Genomic DNA, 23256 nt, shown 5'->3' with positions numbered 1-23256 from the left:
TCTGGGTGCTCGTGTAACCAAAGTGAATTTCCACACCTCACATTTCACCCTTTTTCTTTGGTCTGTAAAATCTACACCATGCTCTTCTCTAAGGAAGATGCTAAGAAACAGGATTACCCATAGGTTTTTCTCCAGATGCCACTGTAGTACTTCAAACCCAGAGTGGTTCCATGGGAACTCACACTCAGCATAAAAACTCTGTTATTTTTACTCCTTCAAGGAGGCTCACCTTAAATTAACTCCAATTGTGTCTGAAATATATATTCCACCCCAGGTTCTTCAAGTCACATACTCATGAAATGGAATCGAGAAGTGCACAGGGTGTTTATCATTCACATGCTGCAGAATTCAAACTTTCCCTGGCCCTACCACAATATGTCAGAGGCAGAGTCTTATCCAAACTGCTTATTAGCTGCCCGGCTTTGATGAAATCACTTCTAAATTCTCTATGCTTACATCTTTCTTCATATATAAAAGGGATTTAAATGACATTAAAAATTTCCAGCTTCATCTCAGAGTTGCTGCAGATTCAAATGAGGTAACAAATATGAAGGCACTTAAAAAAGTATAAAGTCCTAAATAATTTCAAGTTACTGTATAGTAAATTATTGATAATTTTTGAGGTGTGATAATACTATTCTAGTTATGTTTTTTAAAGTCCTTATCTTTTAGAGCAGAGGTGGGGGTGGGTTATCAAACTTTTTCCTAAAGGGCCAAATAGTAAATATTTTAGGCTTTACGGCCCATAGGGTCTCTGGAAAAGCAGGCAATGGACAATAATGAAATTAAATAATTAAATTAAATTAAATTTAAATTAAATTTAATTAAATAATAATTAAAACCTATATATATATATAGGTTTTAAATCCTCCACTGATAAAAGCTTGTACAATATCTAAAAGAGAATCTAGTATTAACGGGATTAATAATGTCAACCAAGTAACTACGCACATATCTTTGAGGCCTTGGCTTGTGGCATACATTGGAGCTTCCCATAAGGGTCGCAGGATCATTCTGGCCATTCAGAATATGCCTTTCTTCTGGTCTACATCAATCTGGAGGCCCAAGATTGAGATGCCACAGAGCACGTATGATTTGGGATAGCACTGACTTCAGATTGGCCAGCAGATGGTCAGCCTAGGAAAATGCCTCTTCGATGCAGTGGGGAAATGGACTGATTTGCTTTTTTTACTACTCTCTCTCTCTCTCATCCTTTCCCATTCTTCCCCACAGCTATATTAATCTATTTTTTTAAAAGATTTTATTTATTTATTCATGAGAGACACAGAGAGAGAAAGAGGCAGAGACATAGGCAGAGGGAGAAGCAGGCTCCATGCAGGGAGCCTGACGTGGGATTTGATCCCGGGTCTCCAGGATCATGCCCTGGTCTGAAGGCAACGCTAAACCACTGAGCCACCCGGGCTGCCCTGTATTAATGTATTTTAAATTCTGCTTGTGTCCTACAGAAGCCAAAAGAGTGAGATCAATTTTTAGTTCAAATTCTTTTCTAAGTAGGCATGCTAAAATGGGACTCTCTATCATTGGGTCAGAGAAACTAGATATGGCTTTGCATATATCCCTGTTTTTCTATGAGTTATATGGGCTCAAATGATTATTCTAGACCCTTATGCAATAATTCTAGAGAGTGCTTTCTCATACTTCAATGACAGCTAACACTCCATTTCCCATCCCCCCTACTTGGAAGCTACTATACCAGCATTCACCTTTCTCTTTCTTTTTTTTTTTTTCACCTTTCTGTTTCTTTTAGCCAGTTTTCCCTTCCTTTTCCTCTAAATTGCTAGTGAATGAGTGATACCGGTTTAAGGGAAGGAGTGAGGACAGTGCACAGGGTGTTTATCATTCACAGCTGGGGCGCCTGGATGGCTCAGTCGGTTAAGCATCTGCCTTCAGCTCAGGTCATGATCTCAGGGTCCTAGGATGGGAGCCCTGCATTGGGCTCTCTGCTCAGTGGGGAGTCTGCTTCTCCTCCTCACTCTCCCTCTGTTCTTTCTCTCTCTCTTTCTCTCAAATAAATAAGCAAAGTCTTAAAGAAAAAATAGAGGTGCTAACAGTGATTTAGATGCTTTATGTGGGTGCCCCCATGGAGTCCTTACACCCACGCTATGATATAAGACTATTTACATCCTTTTTACAGATGAGGACACAAGGTATGAGGAGGGGAAGCAATTTGCCTGAACGTACATGGCTAGGAAGTGTGTTCTGATAACTGGGTACTTAAGCATCAGACTCCGTGCCTCTCAGGGGACAAAGCATAGAAGAGACCTCGGGGTTCTCCTGGGAGGTGAAATGGACAGATAGGAAGGAGGAAAAAAGTGCTGAAACACAAGTAAGTAGAAACTAGGGATAAATAATTGGGGAGCTGAAAAACAAATGGGAAAAAACACAGAGTCCAACATCTGTTGTTTCTATTTCTTCCTCAGCAATGGCATCCTGTATTTTTTGTTTTTCTGTTTTTGGGTGGGTTTTTTTTTTCTTTTTTCCTCTAGGGAAATAAACAGGATGTTTAGTTCCTGTCTCATGTCTACAGTTACATTTCTTTAATAGCAAAGTAATTAAGATGTAGAGTGGAGAGAAGCTCACTGGTTCCCAGTGGTGACAGGACCTCAAGTCTTCTCCCTCTTTTGATAAGATGAAACATCTTTATGTTTCCATAAAGCAAATTATGCACCATTTTTCTGAAGGTACTGCTGTACTTCCGGGTAACTTTTTTTTTTTTTTTTAAGATTTTATTTTTAAGTGATCTCTACACTCAACGTGTGGCTCAAACTTACAATCCTGAGATCAAGAGTCACGTGCTCTACTACTGACTGAGCCAGCCAGGCACCCCCTGGTTGACTCTTAACAACAATGAACATTCCCCATTTCTGATCACATGACAGAGAGGCTACTTGTAGGATCAGAGCAAGACTTGATGTGTTGCTTTCTATTTACCCCTCATACATCCTCCTCCCTGTCCTAATTCCACCTCTGCATCCCTTTTCCAACAGTGAGGATACCACCTTTCAAAACGAACAGCTCAGCTGTTCTACCGGGATTAGAAAGACCTCACTCCAATCAACTAAAAATCCATTCCTTTTCATTCACTTGTGAACTCCACGTTTGATGGCTATGATTGACAATAGTCTCAATCTTCAGGGTCTGTATCATTGGAAGCAATTTCTGAAGCACATTCTCTTTCCCTAATCAAAGGCCTGAAAATATAGGAACCTTGCTTTTTTTTTTTTTTTTCCAATTTTTGACGTTTCTTTTTTTTCTTGTATATTTTTTGTATATTTTTTTATTGGAATTTAATTTGCCAACATATAGCATAACACCCAGTGCTCATCCTATCAAGTGCCCTCCTCAGTGCCCATCACCCAGTCACCCCATCCCCCGCCCACCTCCCTTTCCACTACCCCTTGAGGAACTTTGCTTTTAATAGGAGATTGGCCAGACCCCCTCCTGCCCTGCCCCAGGCTGTGAGGCTGAATCACAGGTGATGCGTCATTATGGCTATAGCAAAGAAAGCCTGGTTGTCAAGCATCCAAAAAATAAAAGAATAGAAAGTTAATAACTCTGAGCAGGTTGTAACAGATGATGTTTATGGGCTTCTGAAGCATTTTGTTTGAGACTCGGTGACTTCAAATGGTCAGAGGAGCAGCACTCAATTAACAATTTTTAAAAACCTTCAATTAAAAAATCATTGAGGTGACAACACTCAGATCAGAAGACGAATGAGCAGAGGCAATCCGAGCAACACAAACTGTACTCTGGAATAAAAATGCTTTCTGCCCTTTTTCAGAAACGAGGATATTAAAAAAGCAGGGCTAAAGTTCTTTTTTAGATGCAGCTGCTGCTGAGCATTTACATAAATATAAATTTATGTTTACATAAAGAAAAAATCCTGGACGCATTTGCCCCTTAAATTCCCACTCTAAACTTTGGGTCTTTTCAAGAGTATTTGTTTATGGGAACATGTGCAGTTAGGGGATGGGAGTTACAACTAGCATTTACTAAGTATTCACTATGTGCCAGGTGCTATTCTAAATGCTTCCTTCACTTTTGATTTTCACCACATTAGGTAAGTATGTACTATTATTAGTCCCATTTTAAAGAGCAGGAAACCAAAATCCAGAGCAATTTTTATAATTTACCCAAGATTAGCGCTAAAGCCAGATTTCTAACTCAGGCAATCTGCAAGCGTCCACTCTCTTAATACCATGTTAGTTCCATCAGATTTCTAGATAAGAATTCATGCTATCTGGAATCAAATATTTCTTAGATTTCAAAAAGAACCCTCCCCCTGCCCCCTTTACTATCTGAGGAAACTGAGACCCAGAGAAGTTAAGAGCTGGCTACTGTAAACTAATGTTGAGTGGTGGTCAATCAGAAGTCAGGTCTCAAAAAAAAAAAAAAAAAAAAAAAGAAGTCAGGTCTCCTGTGAGCTTACTTCTTTCTCTTCTACCATCTCCCATCCATAGTATTCTCCTAGGAGGCATTTCATTGGAAGAACCTGGAATCCAAGGAGAAGCACTTCTCAGATCTTCCTTCCAGACAAAATGTGTTGTTCCGCTACAAGGAGTATGGTTAGCTGAGAACCTCCAGGTGTTCAGTTCCTTCAAGATCCGCGTTAACTTTTGAGCTGAGGCCATGGAATGAAGTCTGATCAATATACTCAACAGGCCTAGTGGGGGAAAGAGAGACAGGGAAAGATTCTTTGCTTCTGCCATTGATAAAGTTAATTCTGCAGCTTTCCCAGGGCCCTATTGTTTTCCAGTCCCTTTATTTTCCTCTCTCCTAAGTTTCTTTTCCTTCCTACTCCTTGGTTCTCTGAAATGTGAAGTGGACAACTATAATTGTTATGGCTCCTGGATTCCAGCCTTTGATGTTATTCGTAAGGTCTGCAGGTTGGGGAGTGGAGGACAAACCTAAGCCAGTTTTTCTCTGTTTAAAGCTTTCTTCCTAGTTCTCACTGCTGGGTGTCCATGTATGCACCCCGACATGGCGAGGAGCCAAAAGCATGGGTCTGAGCCGTGTTAAATGGATAACAACTGTGCAGCTCTCAATACTGTTTCCCCATATATGAAATGTGCAACCTTGGGCTAGATTCACAACTTCTATATATTTCTATTTCATCATTTAGAAAATTGAAATAATAATCTCTAATTCACAAGGTAGTTGTGAAAATTAAATGGCACATAATGATGTTCAATGAACAGTAGTTCCCTTTCCCAAGATCACTGTCAAATTTTGTGTTTGATCTTCATAATCCACTCCATTATAGTGTATACAATTACAAAAATAATTGTATAAAATTAGCTAATTCCCACATTTTATGGGAAGACCTGATTTTCCTCTATAAGCACGCTGCCTTATGTGACTAGAATACAAAATATATATAATAAAAATTATATGTTGTAATCAATATGCTAATTTTTTTGGACAGACAAATCAAATTATTTAATAAGGAAACTGAAGTGTAAAATTGGGAGAAGTTGGGACGCCTGGGTGGCTCAGCGGTTTGGTGCCTGCCTGTGGCCAAGAGCGTGATCCTGGAGACCTGGGATTGAGTCCCATATTGGGCTCCCTGCATGGAGCCTGCTTCTTCCTCTGCCTGTGTCTCTGCCTCTCTCTCTCTGCATCTCTCATGCATAAATAAATAAATAAATCTTTTTTAAAAAATTGGGAGAAGTAGATCCTATTGATGAGTAGGAGATTTTGTTCTAATTCATGATATGATGAGAAGGGATGTTAGAGTTCTAATAAGGCATGGAATGGTAAAAGGATTGTTAATTGGATGTAAGCTCTCAGTAATTTATGCCTATGAGGGACTAAAATATGAGGAAAAATGGGTTTTCAAACTGCTGTAACATTTATTCACACATCCACTCACTCATTCATGTACATGTTCATATTCCCATCTGTTAGTCACTCATCCTCCATCCATGCATTGATGCTTTTACCTATCCATCAGTTTATTATCCAGCCATTCATCTACCCATGAATCCATCCTGTCATTCACCAATCCATTCCAATGATCCACTCAAGGTAGTAGCATTGCAATGCATAGAAACACATGTAAAGGGGATCCCTGGGTGGCGCAGCGGTTTGGCGCCTGCCTTTGGCCCAGGGCGCGATCCTGGAGACCCGGGATCGTGTCCCACGTCGGGCTCCCGATGCATGGAGCCTGCCTCTCCCTCTGCCTATGTCTCTGCCTCTCTCTCTCTCTCTCTCTCTGTGTGTGACTATCATAAATAAATAAAAATTAAAAAAAAAGAAACACATGTAAAAAATGGTCCTTATCATATGGGAACTTTCCATTTAATAAGGAGAAAAGAAAGGAAGAGGAAATATGAGATAAATGTTCCCAAGAGTTGTATAATAAGTCTACAGATGTTCCAAGCATGAGGAATCACATCTGACAGAAGAGAAAGACACATTTCTTCAGTGGAAGAGATAGAATTTATTTTTGATTTTCAAGATTCCTGAAGAACAAGTAGGATACCATAAACAGAAAAGAGTGCATTTTGGATAAAGAAGGTGGCAGAGAGGGCAAGTCATAACTCTGGGAATGGTGAATATTTTGGGTTAGCTAGATGATAGTGATAGAAGATTAAACCTAAAAGGTACATTGGGTGGGTGGGTGGGGAACATGGAAGGTCTACAATAATGGTCTGAGACATTTGGTGTTTTCTTGTAAGCATGCAAAGACACCAAGATTTGTAAGTAGTAGTCTGGGGCTGGACTTAAAAAACGACTGAGGGAGGGCAGTGCTTTTCCACATGGGTGAATCAGAATTCCTGGAAGGCATGTACAGTTTGTAAAACCATACTTGATAGAAGATGATTTTATATTTAGAAAATTAAAAAAAAATTTTTTGCCTTTATCTCTTTGGTTGGTGAATATATACAGAAGATGTTAATTTTCAAGAGAGTTCAGCATAAAAGTACAGCATTGAGACAGATGAGTCTCAGAAATGTCTTCTGGTTTAAAATGTTTGGGAAGGGCTAAGCCAGATCTCTCATGGCAAAGTGGTACCTACGGAGGAAAGCATTTGCTAATGTGGGCTTTCCATTTTATTTTTCTAGCCAAAGGGAAACAAGGTACAGATGTCTCAACTGAAACAGAAAGTTGAGATTTAAATCCCCATTTTATCTACATCTTTAGGGCCATGTTGAGAATTTATCTCAACAGAGAAAACATGACCTTTGGGAATATGCACATGCATTTAGCAAAAAGACTAGTTTCTAAATGCATTCTCAGCAAAATTAAATGGGTTTGCCATGTTCCAATTCAACTTAACTATGCCCCATGAAACTGAGAAATTTTCTATAAATTGCATTTTCGAAGCCATTTAAAAATGTCACGTAATAATCTCTAAGGGGAAAAAAAATAAGAGAACTACAAAGCAAGTCACTAAAATCAGCTATTTATCATTAATTTCCCTTTCCTAATGGAAATGACTGACTCACATCTTTGCTGAATTCCATTATGGGCAACAATTTTTTTATGCTAATCTGTACGTTCATTCTTCAAACAAAATATATGAAAACAATCTTAGTTTAGGCCTTAACTATGGTTCAGATACATCTGATGAATTTATATCTATAAACTGATTCACATAAACACCCTTGGCAGAAGGAAGAGGAAGTTGTACCTAGGGAAGAGTCAAAATTGGTCTTTTGAATATAAGTTCCTGGCCTGGCCCTGTATCCTCATGTCTGAACTATCTGGGGAAATGGGATAACAGGAAAAACTTAGGAACCCATTTTCATGAGAAATTCTGAATATGCCAGTCCAGGATGCATTGTACTATAGTTCTGCTAAGGATGTGAAAGAAGGCTGCAGGGAACACAGTGTCACTTGGGCAGCTCAAAGGTTCACAGTTCTGGGGCACCTGGGTGTCCCAGAGAGGCTGGCTGTAATGATGAATAGCACTAAGTAGCGGATGTTCTTGAGGGGTTCAAGGGGAAGAAGAGAAGGCTTCTGAGCCACCAGAAAGGATTTTGCAAAACCAGTGAAATCTGAACTCATGACCACTTTAGTACCCATAGGCTGGAGAAACTTGGGTTGACATCGAATAAAAAGAGTACCATGCATCCAATGTCATATGCTTTTGCAGATAATAATTATGAGAATTTATGAATGAATGTATGTGAACAGAAAACAGAAAAATCTATATAAAATAACTGTTGTGCAGTGTTGTATCATCTTGATAATTTACATTTCCAGAGAGATATTTTCTTTTTTAATTTTTTAAAAAAAGATTGTATTTATTTATTTGAGAGAGAGCATGAGCAGAGTGGAGGGACAGAGGGAGAGGAAGAAGCAGACTCCCCACTGAGCAGGGCAACTGATGCAGGGGCTCAATCCCAAAACCCTGGGACCATGACCTGAGCCAAAGGCAGATGCTTAACTGACTGAGCAACCCAGATGCCCCTCCAGAGAGATATTTTATTTTTTTAAGATTTTATTTATTTATTCATGAGAAACAGAGAGAGAGAGAGAGAGAGAGAGAGAGAGGCAGAGACACAGGCAGAGGGAGAAGCAGGCTCTGTGCAGGGAGCCTGACGTGGGACTCGATCCCGGATCCCAGATCACAGACCTGAGCCGAAGGCAGGTGCCCAACTGCTGAGCCACCCACGTGTCCCTGTACTCATTTTTTATAACAAATTCTTGACTATACCATATGATTTCTTCACAGGGCAAAATAACAGTATTCAACCTCTTTCTATATAGAAAGCTCTTTTCTCTTTGTTTTTATTCCTTTTCTTTGCTGCATTAGAAGAATCTATAAAAACCTACTCAACCACCAACACTGCTACTACAGGTAGAATGCAAACAGAGCCCTCCAGGGCCCTCTATCATTTATATAATAAGTTTTAAGTTGCTGAAGATTTGGTTTATCAAGCTCTATTAAGGAAAAAAAGAGAGAAGGAGGTGTGTGTGTGTGTGTGTGTGTGCAATAAATAGATAAATAGGGTGTAGAGCTGAGCTGAACCGTGGAAGAACTAAGGGTGGAACAAGATATTGGGTGTGGTAGGCTGAAAATGTTCCCCCAAAATATATCAGGTCCTAATCTCTGAAACCTATAAACGTACCTTATACAGAAATAAGATCTTTTGCAGATGTGGTTAAGAATCTTGCGATGGAGAGATTATCCAGGATTATCAGGGTGGGCATTAAATGCAATCATATGTATCCTTATAAGAGGGAGGTAGAGGGAAATTTGGTAGACAAAAGACAAGAAGGCAATGTAGCCATAGAGGCAGAGATTGGAGTGATACAGCCACAAACCATGGAAGCCAGCAGCCATAGAAGCTGGAAGAGCAGGAATGAACCATCCCTAGAGCCTCTTGAGGGAGCCTACACCCTGCCAGGCACCTTGGTTTCATTCTAGTGATACTGTCAAGATCTTTAGCTCAATCATATCTGCAAAGATCCTGCTTCCATATAAAGTAACATCTCTATTTCTCTCCACCACCACCCCCACCACCAACCTCCTGCTGTCCAAGCAGATGCTAAATTGGGGAATGAGGGGATCCCTGGGTGGCTCAGCGGTTTAGTGCCTGCCTTTGGCCCAGGGCGTGATCCTGGGGACCCGGGATCGAGTTCCGCGTTGGGCTCCCTGCATGGAGCCTGCATCTCCCTCTGCCTGTGTCTCTGCCTCTCTCTCTCTTTCTCTATGTCTATCATGAATAAATAAACAAAATCTTTAAAAAAAATAAATTGGGGAATGAGATAATGGCTTCTCCTCATGATAGGTTCCCCATTCTCTAGAAACGGTTTTATTCCTCCCATGGTTTCCCATGTGAAAGAAAAAAATAATTTTATATATTTATATAATATATATTAAACAGAAAACAATACATATAGTCTATAATCTATATTTTATAGATATTTAATGTCATATTTTCTAAAACAAGTTTAAGAATATAGGCATGTATTTCATTAACAAGTGGAACTTTATTTTTTTAAAGATTTTATTTATATATTCATGAGAGACATGGAGAGGCAGAGACACAGGCAGAGGGAGAAGCAGGCTCCACGCAGGGAGCCTGACATGGGACTCAACCCCAGGTCTCCACGATCAGGCCCTGGGCCAAAGGCAGATGCTCAACTACTGAGCCATCCAGGTGCCCCAACACGTGGAACTTTCAAATGCAAAGAAATATTGATACTTCTCCTTTTTTGGAGAACCATTACTCATGCCCTAGCCTAGAGACACTCAGGAAATGCAGTGTAATCTTACTTTTCTCTTTGTCCCAATGGCTCTGAACACTGCCCAGAAGCCAATTCAGTTCTTTCTGGTTCGTGCAAGGAAGATTAGAGTTCAGGCTGATCTTCTTTATCTCCCTAATTGTTAGAAGGCACAGAGAGTCCTGAGGCTGTCCCCAGATCTAGCAGTCTGCTTGATAATCACTCCTCCTTGGCTTCTAAGCACTTCTGAGAAAGAGCAGTCTCTGACAGAACCAGCTACTGTGTTATGGATTTATTATCTTAGCCTCCTTTAAGCACTCAAATAGACCTTGGATGCAAAGAAGACTTGTCAGGGGTTACAGAGAAAGCTCTATAAGCTATAAGTTGTCAATAAAACTCTATTGAAGTCACTTTCTCATTCTTTTTCTGTTTGTCTTTAAAATCCCCAATTGATTTTTTTTTTTCACAATTCACAGTGTCAACCAGCTAGGGCTGTTTCTAGTTGTAAGCAGGGTGTTCTCAATGAAATAGCAATTATTTGGTGCTGCTTTTGCAAATTCAGCAAGTGTATCACACAAAAGGGCACACACCTCCTCTTCTGGGGAGGCATGTGTGTGTTTTCTTGGCCAAATTCATTTCTCCTGGGATCCCTGGGTGGCGCAGTGGTTTGGCGCCTGCCTTTGGCCCAGGGCACGATCCTGGAGACCCAGGATCGAATCCCACATCGGGCTCCCAGTGCATGGAGCTTGCTTCTCCCTCTGCCTGTGTCTCTGCCTCTCTCTCTCTCTCTCTCTCTCTCTCTCTGTGACTATCATAAATAAATAAAAATTTAAAAAAAATTTTCAAATCCATTTCTCCTGCTCACTTCCTTTTGGTTGTGCACCTGCAATCTGATCATGCCCTATAATAACTCAATTTTACTTAATCTGACTATACTTGACTGAAAATGAAAAGCACTGTTTATATGATATATTGAAGGATCTGTAAGGGGAAACTTTAAAATTTTAGTAGACTGTAATAGTTTAAATGCAGAGTTTCTTTGCCTTCCCACTGTTGACATTTGGGGCTGAATACTTCTTTGTTGTGGAGAGAATGTCCTGTGCATCATAGAATGTGTAGCAGCAACCCTGGCTTCTACTCACTAGATACCAGTAGCACTCCCCTCTCCCATTTGGGACAACCAAAAATGTCTCTAGACATTGTCAAATGTCCCCAGGGAGTGGGATTAAGAACCACTAGTTTAAATTATAAATCCATTTTGAGAAGATACTTGGAACAGAGAGATTGTGTTGAAAATACAATGATCCTGCTTCCTAGTATGCATACCCTTAGGTTTCCTGTCCCGCTCCAAATAGAACTGACCCGTGTAACTAATTGGATATTGTGAAACTGACAGAGTGTGATCTTCTTAACTAGGTCATAAGAAAACTTGCCTTCTTAGATTGATTACTTGCTCTAGGGAATCTAGATGCCATGCCATGAGGACACTCAGCAGCCTTATGGGGAGGTTTACATGGCAGGGGACCCATGAGAAAGCCACCTTGGATGTGGATCCTCCAACCCCCGTCAAGCCATCAGATGACTTCATCCCTGGACAACATCTTGACTGTAACCTCATGATGTGCTGAGCCAGAAGCACTCAGCAAGCCACTGCTGAATTCCGAATGTACTGAAGTTGCTTATTGTTTGTTACTGCATGTTATCATTTTAAGCCTCTAAGTTTTGGGGTAATTTGTTAGCAATAGATAACTAATAGAATTTAGAACACATATCAGTTTCAAGCAAAGATAAACTATCTCTAGTTTATCTTTGTGTTTTTTAATCAGAGTGGCTTTCTTTGGTCTAAACAAAATTTTAAAGAGTAGAGTACTATTGATCATAGCATAACTAACAGAAGAAGGATAGAAGCAGATCAGAACAATGAAGCTAAATGTTTTGTTAGGAAGGAATAGAAAGCCTACTTTAACTGGCTATGATTAGGATACACATGTTTAGGAAGATGCCTAATTCCTGAAATAATGGGAGTAAGCAAATATATGCTTAATTTAATGGATAATAATATGTCTTTGTAAATCTTGGCTTATTTCTTAATAAGTTGGGTTCCACTTAGAATGTCATTATTGGTCACTACAGTCCTAATCTTTGTTTTTTGAAAAAATGAAAATAACCATCGTTTATTTTGTAAGATTAAGCTTTCAAGGTTGTCAGTTAATATCAGTTAGCTATTGTCATATGAATGCTGCATAACAAACCACCTCAAAAACCCAGTGATGTACATTAACAAATATTTACTTCTTACTTAGGCATCCGGGGGTCAGCTACAGTTTGGCTGATCTTGGCTGGGCATGGCTCCAGGCTATGGGTTCAGTTCATCTCTCCTTCACATGTCTCTCATCCTCCTTAGACCAGCAGCTAACCCAAGGCATGCTCTTTGTATGGCTAAGGCAGAAGTATAAGAGTGTAACACAGGATATTTCTTAAGACCTAGATTATGGCTGTCACTTCTGCCCATACCCCATTGGCCAAAGCTAGTCTCATGGCCAAGCCCAACATTAGTGGGGAAGGGAAATATACTCCTCCAAATTCTTGGGGAAATGGGGCAAAAGGAATGAATATAGGCTGAACAATCATCTAATCTACAGGCTGTTTTTTGGTTTTCTTTTTGTCTGTTTGTATACATTTATCCTTCTTATACCACTGTAGACAAATACAAACTTATGCATCACAATTTGCAAGCATGACTTATGCTTTACAATTTACACAGTTGATTACATGTATTACAAGGCTTCACTTTCTATCACTTTGCTGACAGGTACAATATTTTTTCCTTTTGGTCCATCAGGCTATCATATTAAAACATTATGGGGGGGTGGTGAGGGTTATACCAAGGAGGGGGTGTCACTTGGGAATCCATTCAACTGTAAATAACTGAAATTCAACTTATAGTTGCTGAAGTAAATAAGAGTTTATTTTCTCGTGACAAACTGTTCAAAGGCAGATAATCTTGGGTGAATGATATCATCAGACATCCAGTTCTTTCTGCTCCATGGATGAAATAAGTTACTTTGGCTTTTGCCTTCATGGTTGTAAGTTGTTTGGTGCAACTCTACATGTCAAGTCTACATTCCAAGCAGAGAGAAAGGACAGAGGACCATGGCAGCTGGCAGTCTCCCCTTATATTCAGGAAGTAAAACTTTCCCAGGACCACCTCAGTAGATGCTCACTTACCTCTCATTAGAAAAAAAGGTTTCAAGCTTTATAGCCTTTAAAACAAAGAAGGCAAAAAAAAATTAAAAAATAAAATAAAATAAAACAAAGAAGGCAAGGGTGGAAGCCGTAGGAAGGGGGTGTTGAGATAATCTATAGTATATACCACAAAAAGACACACATGATCCCCATACCCAACCACCCCTACCTACCTCTAAGCAATCCTTAGCTTCATGTATCCACTTGTAACAAGTACAAAATGTAGATCTCATGGTTACCCCCTGACTAAACAATAACCTAGCCCCTGGGCCTCTGTTCCACTTAGGATCTTGCCCATCTGAGCTTTTCATCAGGCCACAGAGAAATTGATCCTGAGTTTTCTGGATTTATTTAGAAGTTTTTATGTTCTCAAGCAATGCTATATCTTTTACTGATTTGAAAAATTCTAGGAAAAGCTATTATTTTAATATTGTGTCCTTACACAAGTTACTTAACTACTCTGGTTTTTTTTTAAATAACTATTTTTCAGGGTTGCAAGATAATTATGTTTGAAAAAAGGGTGGCTCAGTCAGTTAAGCATCTGCCTTCCGCTCAGGTCGTTATCCCAAGGTCCTGGGATGAGCCTCGCATCAGACTCCCTGCTCAGTGGGGAGTCTGCTTCTCCCTCTGCCCTTCGCCTCCCTTTGTGCTCTCTCTCTGGCTCTCTTTCTTGAACAAATAAATAAAATAAGAAAAGAACTTCACACTTTGCCTGGCATTTAGAAGTTGAGTTTTGTTACAGCCAAACACATTCCTAATTGGTATACTCACTATGCTTTCAGCATCACCATCTATCACAGTGTTTTGATGTAATACTCTGATGAACTAAAGGGGTAAAATGTACTTGCCAAAAAGGGAATACACTGTGAAGTCTTATAATTAGCAGCTGATACCATTACCATTATTTGTTCTGGGATACTTCAACTCATTTTGATTGGACAATTCATCCTCATTTAAATATCTGGTAACTTTTCAGTTTCAAAGCATGAAAAGGCTACCAATAGTAGGTCTGGAACCTGTACCCAGTATTACTTTCATCAGGCTGCTAAATCTTTGCCATCATTATGTACCAGGCTTCTAAAATGGTCAGATGGTAAGAGGATGAGTGGGTGGGACTCTTTAAAATATGAAGGGAAATGGAGAGTAATATAAAAATATCTTGCCTGAGATACAACCTGTAGGCCACAAAGAAATTGTTTTTCTCTTTCCCTTCCTGTCTCCTCATCATTAAGGCTCACCTCCTCCCTAGGATGGAGGAAGGGCATTGGGAAAGAGCAAGACTGTTTCTGCCTACGCTCTTTTTTCCTAGAGAGAAAAGCATTTGCTCTTATCTTTCCTTCTTATTCCTCAAATTCACTGGTTATAACACTTACATATATGTTATTTTCCACTCACTGCTCTAATTGGAATTCAGGTCCAACCACTCAGCTAAAAAGTTAACTAGATCAATTATCAATTAGACTATTCTGTCATTAATTGCACATGACATTAACCCAGATGAATAAACACATGGCCTGTTACAAACTCATTGGTAGGATGAGTGTTCATATTAAATTTCTCTCAACTTCACACACTAGAAGTAATCATAGGTCCTCTCCCTTTATTCATCAAAGATTAACCCCAGTAATGTGGGGGTAAAGGGAAAGCAACCATCAATATTGTTAAAAGGAAGTATTTCTCCCTGTTGTTTAATACCTAGTGGTCACTTTGAATGTGAGAGGATTTAACTTTAATAACAACCCTCAAGTTAAAGGTGTCATTTAAAATTTCTCATTCTGCACATACTTCGATGTTTAGATTAATTTTTGTTAATTCCAGTAAATAGGAGTGTGGATACCTGTTTTGTTTTTTTGGCCAACTGAGAAGAAAGCAGTGGTAGTGGTGTCTTCCAGGTGACATTAGCCCCTCAACAAGAGAAAGGACAATTTTGACACTTCAGTAAGGTTTAGCTAGACCATGGATTTATTTAAATCATCATAAGAGATCAGGGCTTAAAGGTTCCTTAACATTTATACCTTCATTATACAGATGGTTGTTTGTTTGTTTGATGTTTGTATATAGGTTACACCATATGGCAGAGTCAATATGTGTGCAACACCTACACCGACAGGTCTGGTGCAATAAGAATGCTTATATAGAGGAGATTTGCCTAAATCAGTCCTAAAAAGTGACAGAGACATTGTGTCCTATTCCACAAGCAGGGATATGTCCAAATACAAATTACACTGGAAAAGGTAAGATATCACCTTAATGCCATGCTAATGTTTGATATAAAAATCTTTCTTAAGAGCAATGTCTGATAGAGGAGCATCGGAGGGGCATGAGGATGTTGGGTTCATGAAGTGAAATGCGTAATGAGAAGAGGAAGGAAAGGGGCAAAGATAGGGCAGCTGCAGGAAGATGAAGTCAATGAAGCCATGTTACCACTCTGTCTGAATGTTCCTCAATCCTGATGCAGAAATATCCTTGAGATGAAACCAATGGTTCTCAAAGTGTCATTTCCAGACCAGCAGTATCAGCATCACGGAAGAATTTGTCTGGGCCCTACACCAGACGTGCTGAATCAGAAACAACCCCTGTAGGGGATGCTGATGTACACTCAGGTTTGAGATCCACTGTGCACTAAATGTTATCAGTGGTGTCTACCCGGGTGTGAATGAGTTCCCATTAGATCACGGGCATCTCAAGAGCAAAGACCAGGGATCACCAATGCATCACCAGTACTGGAGCAGGCTGACATGGAGCCACTTAGTATATATTGCTTGAATCAACAAATTATTATTGTTTGGGAATAGGTAAGTCTTTTTCATGACAGCACAGTTTAATATAGTAATGCCAAGTTGGAAAGAAGAAAGAAGGAAGTGTTGAAAATGGGGTGTGTGAGAGGAACACCAATTTCACAGTTTGGGCCAGCATGGTCTCTTCCTGTTTTGTTCTGTTTTGTTTAAAAAAAACAACAACAACAAAACATACTCAAAAATATTACTTTAAAAGTAGGTCCCAATGGTTACCAGAAGGGAGGTGGGTGGGGGATGGCTGAAGTACGTGATGGGGTTGAAGGAGGGCACTTGTCCATGATGAGCACAGGCTGATGTGTGGAAGTGCTGAATCACTATATTGTACACCTGAAACTAACCTTACACTGTCTGTTAACTAACTGGAATTTATTTTTCCCTCCCCTCCCCCCTTAATTAACTGGAATTTGAATAAGAACTTAAAAAAAAGTAGGTTCCAAGTATTACAGAAATAATTTTAATATCCACTTTCCTTTTTGTTTTCCACTTGGGCAACAGGTTAAAATAGCAATCCATACAATTTGTAACCTGTCATGAAGTTGTGGACAACATTTCAGATTTGATACCCTTTCTGTAGGGGGTATTCTCTTCGCAGAAAATATTAATTCACATGGAAAACAATAATTCTTCCTGACAACTTTTTGAAATAAATATTTTCCCATTGAAATCTTTGCCTTAAATAATGTTCTAGAGATTGTCATATTAAGAATTCAAAAAAAGGGGGAAGCAAATGAAAGTATTCTTGGTTGGTTGTATTTTGGAGTTATGTAGCAGCCTGGTACAGTCTGGCCAATTATTTTCAGGGTCATTGTCTAGGGCAGAGATTCTCAACCAAGGTGATTATCCTTCCCAAGGGACATTTGGCAATGTCTGGAAGCAGTTTGGCTGTCACAACTGCGAGTAGGGCTGCTATTCGCCTCTAGTGGGACGCTACTAAACATCCTTCAATGCACTGGACTCAGCTCCCCGTGCCCCTAGATGAAGAGTTACCCAGCACCAGATGTCCATAGTGCCACAATGTAGAACTACTGGTCTGAGTTGGGAGGCCCTGCTCCCTATAGTAGGGGAACTTGAGATCAAGAGGGTATGCTATTAGTAGGTATGCCAGGACAATACACCTAAACAGGGATAGTCCCAGGCAAAGCCCCTAGTGTCAGCACCCACGGGTTATGTGAACCTGGGCAAACAACATCCTCATCTGTAAAATAAGGTGATAAAATTAGCCCCAGGTCCTTTCATGCTCTAGCATTCTCGTTTCAGGGATGTAAGGCTTTAGTGTCTCAAACATGTTGTTTTTTATGTTTCACCTCTATCAGGTCATAAACTCTTCCAAAAGAGGCCTCTGTCCTATTCATTTTTCTGTCTCTTTTATTCTCTTAACACAAGCCCTGCAGAAACAATGTTTGTTGAATCGTATTCTTTCCAGCAGATTTACAACTTCCCACACCAGCAAAATGTTAACATGAAAGATTTTAATAACAGTCATATTTTGGTCATACTTTTCCATGGGGAATGCAGATGGGGCTTGACTTTCTCTTCTTGAGTTACTACCATGGCCATATAATTTATCTTCTAACCTAGCACACTTTTGAAAGCAAAACGGAATGCTATTAATAACTACACCAGGATGATAGGCGTGCCCTGGGAAGTACAATTGCCCTACCCAGTTTGAATGTCACTAGATTTCAGATCATTCACCAAACAGATGTGTGTGGCTGGCAGACATACTATACCCACCCCTTATGATTGCTGACCCCAATTATATGGCCTCTTTGAAGATAAGACACACCTAGTTCCTTTTATTCACCTTGGATATTATCTGACTCTTCCCTTCACTCTTGCAAAACCCAAAGCTCATCTTTCCCCACATGTATTCCACATTAGCCTAGCTGACCTTTTAAAGCAGATGGAAAAAGTCCAGGAGTCTCGCTCACATTAATCCAACCAAGCTTTATCTCATTCCTTAGCCTATGTGTTCAGACAGCATATCCTTCGGAGAATGCTCGGGCCCTTCATGATCCATTTGGGCAGGTGAGGAAAGGGAAGGCTCTGACCCTGTATTCTCCCTCCTTCTGATGAAAATGGCAGAGCATTTATCTCAGGGCTGGGAGGTTGTACAGCAAAACCAGGCTCCTCCCTCTGATCTGCATTTGTTTTTTGACCTGTTTCTCTCAGAGTGTTAGTGAGTATTATTTACTTCTCTATCCCAAGATCTTGCCCAAAGTGGATGATTAATACATATTTATTAAATGGATGGATGGATGGATGGATGAGCCACAGAGAAATTCCACTTGTCCCCAGTATGGACAGAAATGGATGACCCCATGCTATACCCCATAACAGTCTTGGCACTAAAGAATACTTGAACTGGAAAGTCTGTTTCTCTCCTTCCCTCCCCTGTCCTGACTTCCTTCACCAACTGTTCTACACAAGACATTGGAGCACTCCAGCAGTATGAGGCTTGTTGGAGACAGAGAAATCAACTTGATGAAAGTCTATAGGACTTTTGGCCCAATAGGAACCAAAGAAAGGAAACGTAAATAGAACTACCATGATCCAGCTATTCCACTCGCAGATATTTATCCGAAGAAAACAAAAACATGAACTCAAAAAGAGATCTGCACCTCCAAGTTCATTGCAGCATTATTTACCACTGCTAAGACGTGGAAACAACCTAAGTGTTTGACCAAAAAACAAAATGCAGTGGAGTAAATTTTAAGGTCTAAGTAGCTTTATTAAATGATTCATAAATAGGACAGCATCCCATCTAGCAAAGTAGAGGAGAGCTCTGCTGAACTGCACAAAAATGGAAGGTTTTTATTAAAAAGAGGGCAGGGCACACTACTAAGAAAGTTGTCAGCAAAAGAGAAGGATTGTTCTAGGCAAAGTGGCTTTCCCTTAGGGGCAAGAGAAGGGGGTCTTATCATGCAGATGATCTCATCTTCCTTTGGGGGATAGAGAGGGCCCATGGGGCAGACACTTGGGCGCTGATCAGAAAATTCCTAACTGGGATCCCTGGGTGGTGCAGCGGTTTGGCGCCTGCCTTTGGCCCAGGGCGCGATCCTGGAGACCCAGGATCGAATCCCACATCAGGCTCCCGGTGCATGGAGCCTGCTTCTCCCTCCGCCTGTGTCTCTGCCTCTCTCTCTCTCTCTGTGACTATCATAAATAAATAAAAAATTTAAAAAAAAATTTTAGAAAATTCCTAACTGACCAGTTATGATTACATTTGTGGGGGGGAGGTTGAAACCACAATTAGACTAGGTTTTAAACCCTAGTTTGGGGACTCAGCCTAAGTGATGCCATCTTAGGCTCGTGGTTTTCTTTTTAACACTGTCCATTGATGGGTAAATGGATGAAGAAGATGTGGTATATATAGCGGAATATTATCCAGCCATTAAAAACAATGAAATCTTGCCATTTGCGACAACATGGATGGACCTAGAGGGTTTTATGCTAAGCGAAATAAGTCAAGAGAGAAAAAGAAAAATACCATATGATATCACTTACATGTGGAATCAAAAAAAAAAAAAAAAAAAAAAAAAACCTCAAGCTCATAGATACAGAGAACAGATCAATGGTTGCCAGAGTCGGGTGGGATACTGGGTGGGCAAAATGGATACAGGCAGTCAAAAGGTACAAATGTGCAGTTATAATATCAATAAGTCCACGATGTCATATTGACTATAGTTAACAATATTTTATTGTGTATTTGAAAGTTGCTAAAAGAATAGATCTTAAGATTCTCATCACAAGAAAAGGAACTGCAACTGTGTGGTGATGGATAGTAACTAAACCTATGGTGATCCTTTCACAATATATACAAATATAGAATCATTATGTTATACGTCTGAAACTAATATAATGTTATATGCCAATTATACCTCAATTTAAAAAAAAAGAAAAGAAAAGTAAGGAAATGCCACACTCCTCATCCAGGAGTATAATGAGCTGATGTCTCTACAGGGGTTTCTCAGCTGTAAAATACCATGATCGCAATTATCGTCATTAAAAATATTTCAGTTTGTTGGCATCAGGTAACTCTTGCAGAATGCTATTTCCTGAGCAGAGGAGACAAGGCTGAAAGGTTGGAAAGTTCTGTGCATGGCACCGATGATCTGTGCCCCTAAGACTTTTGTGCACAGCCTCTCACAAGGCATTGCCTCTTCATTCTCCAGACACAGACTTAGGACTTTGACTTCATATATTCTGGGCACTGTGGAAAGGGCAAGGATTAAAAAGTGACTAAGTGGTCAGGACCCTATCTTTCACAAGTCATAGTATTCAAATTTTAACTGCCGGTCACTTAAAAGAAGTTTAAAAACTCAACTAACTTTCTCACCCATTTTTAAGTTGACATCTCAAATTTTTCATCATGGATTAAATATTTGTAAAGGTTGGAATTGACCAATGCATTATAAATATGAACATTTAAAAGTACCCAACAGGGGTGCCCGGCTGGCTCAGTTGGAAGAGCGTGCAACTCTTGACCTCGGGGTTGTGAGTTCAAGCCCTATGTTGGGTGTAGAGATTACTTAAAAATAAAATCTTTAAAAATACCTCCCTCCAGCTACCATATTGTGTCCCCGTGTGTGTGCACCTAGTCTCAGCTGGTATGACCAACAACCCCCACCCCCCCGGGCTCCCCGCCTCCCAAGCACCAACCCTAGTCCCTAGTCCCCCTCGTGGTCCCATTTCGGCTCCACCAAGATGAAAGAAACTATCAGGAACCAGGAGAAACTCCCCAAACTGCAAGCACAAGTGCACATTGGTGGGGAAGGGACTGCTCACCGAAAGAAGAAGGTGGTTCATAGGACAGCTACAACAGATGATAAAAAAAGCTTCAGTTCTCCTGAAAGAAGTTGGAGGTAAGACAACACCTCTGGTATTGGAGAAGTGAACATGTTCACAAACCGGGGAACAGTGACCCACTGTAACAACCCTACAGTTCAGGCATAGCTGGCAGCGAACACTGTCACCATTCCGGGCTGTGCTGAGACAGCAGCCCACAGAAATGCTCCCCAGGATCCTACACCAGCTGGGTGCAGACGGTCTGGCTAGTTTAAGAAGACTGGCTGAAGCTCTGCCCACACACCCTGTGGATGGGAAAGCACCACTCGCTGCCTACCGGGGAGGAGGAGGATGGAGTTCCAGATCTTGGGGAGAATTTTGATGAAGCTTTCAAGAATGAAGCAAACTGAATTGAGTTACCTTCTGAAGATAAAACTTGAAGAAGTTACTGGGAGCTGCTATTTTGTATTATGACTGCTTTTTAAAATTTGGTTCATGGATGTGATAAAATCTAGATTTCTAACATTGTTTAAACTTTAAAAAAAATATTTATTTGAGAGAGAGACAGCACAAGCAGGGGAGGGGCAAAGGGAGAGGGAGAAGCAGGCTCCCCGCTGAGCAGGGAACCCGAAGTAGGGCTTGATCCCAGGACCCCGGGATTGTGACCTGAGCCAAAGGCAGACACTTAATTGACTGAGCCACCCAGGTACCCCTAGATCTCTAATATTTTTAAGCCCAAGCTCATTGGACACTGCAGCTCTTTTCAACTTTTGCTTAGACATAATTCATTCTTTGCAGCTAATTAAGCTGAATAAGCCTGGGAATAAAGTTTGAAACAAGATTGGGATGCCCGGGTCCAGGGATTGAGTCCCACATCGGGCTCCCTTCAGGGTGCCTGCTCCTCCCTCTGCCTGTGTCTCTGCCTCTCTCTCTGTTTCTCATGAATAAATAAAATCTTTAAAGAAAAAAAAACTTTGAAACAAGGTTAATAAAGTCCTTTGCCTAGGAGATTTTTTTTTTAAATTTCATTGATACTGATTTGTACACAGAAAGCAAAGTTGTTTATAGAAAGCTAATTGTGGTATGTAATATGGCTGGTAATCTTTGATGAAATTTGATTAAATATTTTAAATGGGAATATAATGTTAAAAAAATCTTTAAAAATAAATAAATAAAAGTATCCAACAGAATCAAAATACCATTTGATACCTATCACCATCCATTTTTTAAATATAGAAATTTTACAGGATTTCTTTTCCTCTTCGATCTCATATTTCCTTCTACTTCTCCCACAGAATTTTATCCTAATGAAACTTATTTTTATGTTTGAAAGACCCTGTCATCCTATAACACACACATACACATACACACACACATATATACATACACAAACACACTTTTTTCCATGTGAACATCCAGTTCAACTTTCTCACCAAAGTATAGTTGAGACGTGGCACTGTTGGGTTCAAATTCTACCTCTATTGAATAATTGTGTCTTTGGAAAACTTATTTAACCTCTATAAAAAAAAATAACATCTATAAACTTCAGTTTTCTCTTCTGTAATGTTGGGAAGTTAATGTTGCTTATTTTGTGTAAGGTCATTGCAAGGATTAAATGAACCAATATATTAACATACTTAGTTCAGTGCCCGGTGTATAGTAAGCATTTAATAAATGATGACAAATTATTAATCTACTCTGCATAATACCTCTTCAGTGTATAAGAGAGACACCCTATGGAAGATTTTCCATACATACTAGATCCATAATATTTTGTCCAACCCTTATTTTTTATTGAAGAATAATTGATGTACAATATTGTATTAGTTTTAAGTGTACAACATAGTGATTAAATATTTACATACATTAGGAAATAAATGGTCATTGCAATAAGTCTAGTTAACCATCTGTTGCTTTACAAAATTGATACAATACTATTCATTGTATATCTGTGTCTTATTTATTTTATAGCTGGAAGGTTGTACCTCTTAGTCTCCTTCACTTATTTTGTCCATCCAACCCTGTCTTTTATTCCTAGAGTCCCTAACACAAACTACCAGTTGCCAAGGATTCTTTTTCCAAAAGTACTTCAAAATATGATGGATGAGCAAATCACTGCTTTCCTCCTGACTGCCTGCCCACTGTCAGGACAAACTGCCAAAGTTTTTCATGTAAAAACACCAGAAACCAGAGCTTTCTGGCCATTTTAAAGAGCTATGAGGAA

General features: G+C 39.8%; 1 protein-coding gene and 1 pseudogene across 3 annotated transcripts in view; one reads left to right on the top strand and one right to left on the bottom strand.

Annotated features, from left to right (window-relative positions):
• GRPR (gastrin releasing peptide receptor) overlaps window positions 1-12639 on the bottom strand; it is a 56868-nt gene extending 44229 nt beyond the window's left edge. For 2 of the 3 annotated variants that reach the window (XM_072743696.1, XM_072743697.1), the window contains exons 1-2: window positions 12500-12639; window positions 4451-4684 (exon numbers count right to left, since the gene is read on the bottom strand). The gene's annotated coding sequence lies outside the window, so the exon portion shown is untranslated. The remainder of the gene's footprint in view (window positions 1-4450; window positions 4685-12499) is intronic. The other variant, XM_072743695.1, reaches the window with a different exon arrangement.
• Window positions 12640-20951: 8312 nt separating this feature from the next.
• LOC140596167 (transcription factor BTF3-like) lies at window positions 20952-21442 on the top strand (annotated as a pseudogene).
• The last annotated feature ends 1814 nt before the right edge of the window (window positions 21443-23256 follow it).

Source organism: Vulpes vulpes, chromosome X, assembly GCF_048418805.1.
Source record: "Vulpes vulpes isolate BD-2025 chromosome X, VulVul3, whole genome shotgun sequence".
NCBI lineage: Eukaryota > Metazoa > Chordata > Mammalia > Carnivora > Canidae > Vulpes > Vulpes vulpes.
This window is presented reverse-complemented; position numbering and strand designations above follow the sequence as displayed.